General features: G+C 39.4%; 1 long non-coding RNA gene across 1 annotated transcript; it reads right to left on the reverse strand.

Moving 5' to 3' along the window:
* Positions 1-316: 316 nt before the first annotated feature.
* On the reverse strand, positions 317-715 carry LOC137251993 (uncharacterized). Its single transcript, XR_010953420.1, has 2 exons — positions 576-715; positions 317-512 (listed from the first exon to the last, which is right to left on the reverse strand). It is a non-coding gene; the product is annotated as an uncharacterized lncRNA (long non-coding RNA).
* Between the last annotated feature and the right edge of the window lie 4,532 nt (positions 716-5,247).

Here is a 5,247-nt window from a genome sequence, read left to right on the forward strand (position 1 = left end):
GTGGCCACCAAGTTTTGTTAAAACGTATCCTGCACGAATATAGTTGACATTTTTGAATTTTAAGGATGCTAATTTCATTGCAGTGGCCTAAAATACTTTATAAAGGTTTATTTATTCTTTCCGCAAGGATTGTTTACGTTTTCGCTTCACCTTCCTCTACGCCGGCAGCTTGCTGTGGCATATAATTGGACTCAACGAACAGACACAAATTATAGCTGTCTATTATAATGGAATCAATAGTCGTGCCTTATTTTTGGAGTTGGAAAGCAACGCATACGAAGATTGCCAAGCGAGAATGGAAAGGCAAATATTGCGAAATTTGTGTAATCCATTTGAGATGAGTGACGAATTGTAAGAAATTGAACTTAAAAGTGGTAAAGTTTAATGACTTATTTTCTTATTTAGGTTCAAAAAAAACTTTCGACTTAACAAGGATGCTTTCAAGTATGTGCTAGATACTTTTGCGGGGCAAATACGTTCAAGGACTTCGACATCGACATGTTGTTTTTGACCTGGAAACATATAAAAAACAATCATCATCAAGCCTTCTACGTTTCTTAACAAGTTTTACTTACATTTTTGTTAAAATTCTGTTATAAATTAATAAAAAAATAAAAAGAAAATATTTTTCCGCCAACTAATTTGCAACTTAGAAAAACGGAACTACGATCGAAATGCAGAATACAAAAAATCGAACGATTCGAAGTTGGATCGAAAGTGATTGGAACACAGAATACCAAAATTGCCAAATCGAAAAAATTCCAATCCAAGTCGAAATGCAGAATAGGGCTGATTAATTCATGTCTTTATTTCGGCTTCGCATGCTTATTTATCAGTTTTGCCAGGTTGATGCTGCTAAATCGAATATTACAATGGAAATTACTTTAAAGCTCTCAGCAATAGATTTCATTTGATATCCATAATACACACCATTGTACAGGTATCCGGGTCGACGTTTTGGCCTATATCTCAAGACCCTTGTCACTCAGCGATATAAAAATTACTCTGTACTAAAGCACACATCAACGGCTTTCATTTGCTATCCATATTACACACACCTTCTAGGGGTATCCGGGTCCACGTTTTGGCCTATATCTCGAGACCCTAGTCACACAGCGATATAAAAATTACTCTGCACTAAAGCACACATCAACAGCTTCAATTTGATACCCATAATGTAAAAACACATCCTAGTATTACCCTGATCCACATTTTGGCCTTTATCTCGAGACCCTAGTCACCCAGGGATATGAAAATTAACCTGTACTAAAGCACTCATCAACAGCTTTCATTTGATATCCATTTTGTATAAACACATTTTAGGGGTGCTCGGGTCCACGTTTTGGCCTATATCTCGAGACCCTAGTCACCAATAGGTATGAAAACTACACTGTACTAAAGCAATCATCAACAGCTTTCATTTGATATCCATATTATATAAACTTATTCTAGGGGTGCCCGGGTCCACGTTTTGGCCTTATATCTCGATACCTTAGTCACCAATAGGTATGAAAACTACCCTGTACTAAAGCACTCATAACAGCTTTCATTTGATATCCAATTGTATAAAAACATTCTAGGGGTGCCCTGGTCCACGTTTTGGCCTATGTCTCGAGACCCTAGTCACCAATAGGTATGAAAACTACCCTGTAGTAAAGCACTCAGCAACAGCTTTCATTTGATATCCATATTGTATAAACACATTCTAGGGGTGCCCGCGTCCACGTTTTGGCCTATATCTCGAGACCCGAGTCACCCAGGGGTACGAAAAATACTCAGTATCAAACTACTCATAAACAGATTCCATTTGATACCCATATTGTACAAACACATCCCAGGATTACCCAGGTCCACGTTTTGATTTCAAGACTCTAGCCAGAACGGGCTAAAAAGTATCGTATATCCGTTCCCTGGTTATAAGCTACTTCTCCACCAATCTTCAGCCAAATTTGTTCATCCGTTCTTGAGTTATGCATAGTGTAACTAACACGACTTTCTTTTATATAGTATTTTTCTAAAAAAAAAAATCATAACTCAAGAATGGCTAAACCGATTTGGGATTTCAAAATCAACTAACCATCATCTCTCCTTCCTATATCTTTCCTAAAAATTTCATGGCAATCTTTCTATCCGTTCTCGAGTTATGGAGTGACAATCAAAATGTACACTTCTTTTTATATATATAGATTAACGTTCAGCATTCAGTCGTCTGGGAAAAAGGACCGACTAGAAACTATACTTAAACTTAATTTCAAACGAACAGAAAATTAGGTCATGGTCCGAGACAAACAACATTTGATCGAACTTTAAAACAATTGACACATCAGACACAATGAAATAATCGAGAAGACTAGGACAGCAATTTTGTTCGAACCCTGTGGGAACAGACATCTTAACAACACCAAGACCAACACCGGAAACATCGTCCAACAAGCGGCTGCAATATACGTCACTACATAAAAGGTTTACATTAAAATCTCCACATATAATAATATCAATAAGATCAACAGCGACTTTGGACAACATTGTAAAGTATTCATTAACACTACAACATTTATGAGGATTGTAAACACATGATAAAAGGACTTTGCACAATGAACCAGACACTGCAACTAACAAATGCTCAGTACCGCTATCAGATATATCTGATATTAACCGACTTTTAAGATACTATCTGCAATATATAGCTACTTCACCACCCTTCTTATCCTTCCTATCCATCCTATATAGTACGTCGTCCTTTATGTAAAAATGGGCGTCCTTGACTTCAGGTCTAAACCAGGTTTCGGATACGCAAATAACGTCAAACAGAAATAAAGATAGGGTAAAGGGCGGGAGGAAAGGTCGCCGCTCGAATTCGTCGCCGAAGAGTTATCAGGTGCCACCACGAGGAGGCTCCGCCCCTCTATGAGGGAGGGAGGGTGCAAAAAACACCTACTAGTCGACGATTTGGGGTGACGCCGGTGAGAGCAAGGTGCAACATCCCCATCAAAGGCACCCATGCCTGTCGTAATAGGCGACTAAAACACCAGATTCAAGGGCTGTGTAGCGCAAACCTTCAGGTTGCCAGCGCAATATATAGCTTCTCCAAACCCAGTTATCAACCTCATCTATCCGCGGCGAATCGTGTTTCACTAACAGACAAGGGTCTGGCGACCCCAAGCTCTTCATAGAACTTGGGGGTGGGGAGGGAGGGATGGCCTGTGGACTGTAATGTGGCCATATAAATCGTTCCTGAATGTTCGGGCTAGCACCTTAATGGAGCTGTGTTACCGGAGCGTACCGGATCTGTATCCGACAAAGGACCATCACATCGATAACACTCCCCAAAGCCTTCGGGGAGTAAACTTATCGCTACAACAACAACAACAGTGCAAACTTTTCAACATGGTCATGTATTTCTTCGGACAGCAATATCTCGAAGACCTTTGAGAGAGCAGGCAAGATGCTTTTTGGCCGAAAATCACTGGGACAACACGCAGACTAAGTTTTGGCGAGGGGTCGAACCATGGCAACTATCCACTATTAGGGAAGCATGAAGTCGTGCTACTATGACTCAGGATATGGGTGAGGGTTGGCAAAATGTATGGTGCAATCAATTTCACAAACTTAATGGGTATGTTGTCCTCACCAATTGCATTCGATTTTATATTGTAAATGCATCTAGCCACATCACATTCCGATACAGTTTTAAATTCTAAGACTCGATACACAGGCATGGCAGAGGAAGTACAGGTGGGGGTACTAGTACTAACACAAGACCGGAAAACACGGCAAACAAATGCATTATTTAGAAAGTCGGGGCAGAGGGAACAATCAGAACTGTCACTTACATGTTCACGAAGATTTTTTAAATTACGCCATAAAATATGATCCGGCAACGATATGTCCAACATTTTACTAAAATATTTACACTTCTCTCGTCTCGCCTTATAATGGCTGTGGTCTCGTTCCGGACAAGCTTGTATTCACGTCAATTTATTTCATTGCGGTTCCTTTTCCAAATGGAGTATCTTTTATTGCGCTTGATTATCATTGCTCGAACTGATCTGTTGAACCAAAGGCAAGATGGTTTACCCTGATTGGCATATACCGGAAAATGAGCCGTATAAAGATATCCCAGGATATCGTCCAAAAATCTTAATTTTCCATGTGCTGATCTCAGACTTCAACAAACCAACCAATTAATTTGAGCAATGTAATTTAATGGATTATTAACGTTCAGCATTCAGTCATCTGGGAAAAGGACGGACTAGAAACTATACTTAAACTGAATTTAAAACGAACAGAAAATTAGGCAATGGTCCGAGACAAACAACATTTGATCGAACTTTAAAACAATTGACACATGAGACACAATGAAATAATAGAGAAGACTAGGACAGCAATTTTGTCCGAATCTTGTGGGAACAGACATCCTAACAACACCAAGACCAACACCGGAAACATCGTCCAACAAGCGGCTGCTATATACGTCACTACATAAAATGTTTACATCAAAATGTCCACATATAATAATATCAATAAAATCAACAGCGATTGAGCACAACATTGTAGAGTATTCATTAACACTACAACATTTATGAGGATTATAAACACATGATAAAAGGACTTTGCACAATGAACCAGGCACTTCAACTAACAAATGCTCAGTATCGCTATCAGATATAACTGATATTAACCGACTTTTAAGATACTTTCTGCAATATATATCTACTTCACCACCCTTCTTATCCTTCCTATCCATCCTATACAGTACGTCGTCCTTTATGTCAAAATGGGCGTCCTTGACTTCAGGTCTAAACCAGGTTTCGGATACGCAAATAACGTCAACACACGAAGGTTCGAACACGGCTCTAATAATCTTTTCGATGTTCAGGCTACGCGCATTTAAAATAACAACATTAAACCCTTTTTGGCGTTTGCATAATATGTTCAGCATAGCAAGGTTACTGTCTTCAATGCTATTCGGATATTTATTGTAGTTCGAAAAATGTCTCTAAATTGTGGAGATTGGAAGTCAGTTGACCGAAAAACAAGGTTGAAGATGCTTTTAAGGTTTTCTCCTTCCTTGAACGGCACGCTGTAGGCGACAGTGTCAGCAGAAGTATCAGGAGTCGATCTACTCTTTAAACTATTTGCAAGATCCGCATTTAATCGTTCGACTTCTGCCTCCGACTTTCCCACCTTCTCATTCAGCTACAGTATACGCTCCGATTATTCACTAAAAGCAGCAGAAACCGACGA

This window comes from Eurosta solidaginis, chromosome 5 (genome assembly GCF_040869045.1).
Source record: "Eurosta solidaginis isolate ZX-2024a chromosome 5, ASM4086904v1, whole genome shotgun sequence".
In the NCBI taxonomy this organism is placed as follows: Eukaryota; Metazoa; Arthropoda; class Insecta; order Diptera; family Tephritidae; genus Eurosta; species Eurosta solidaginis.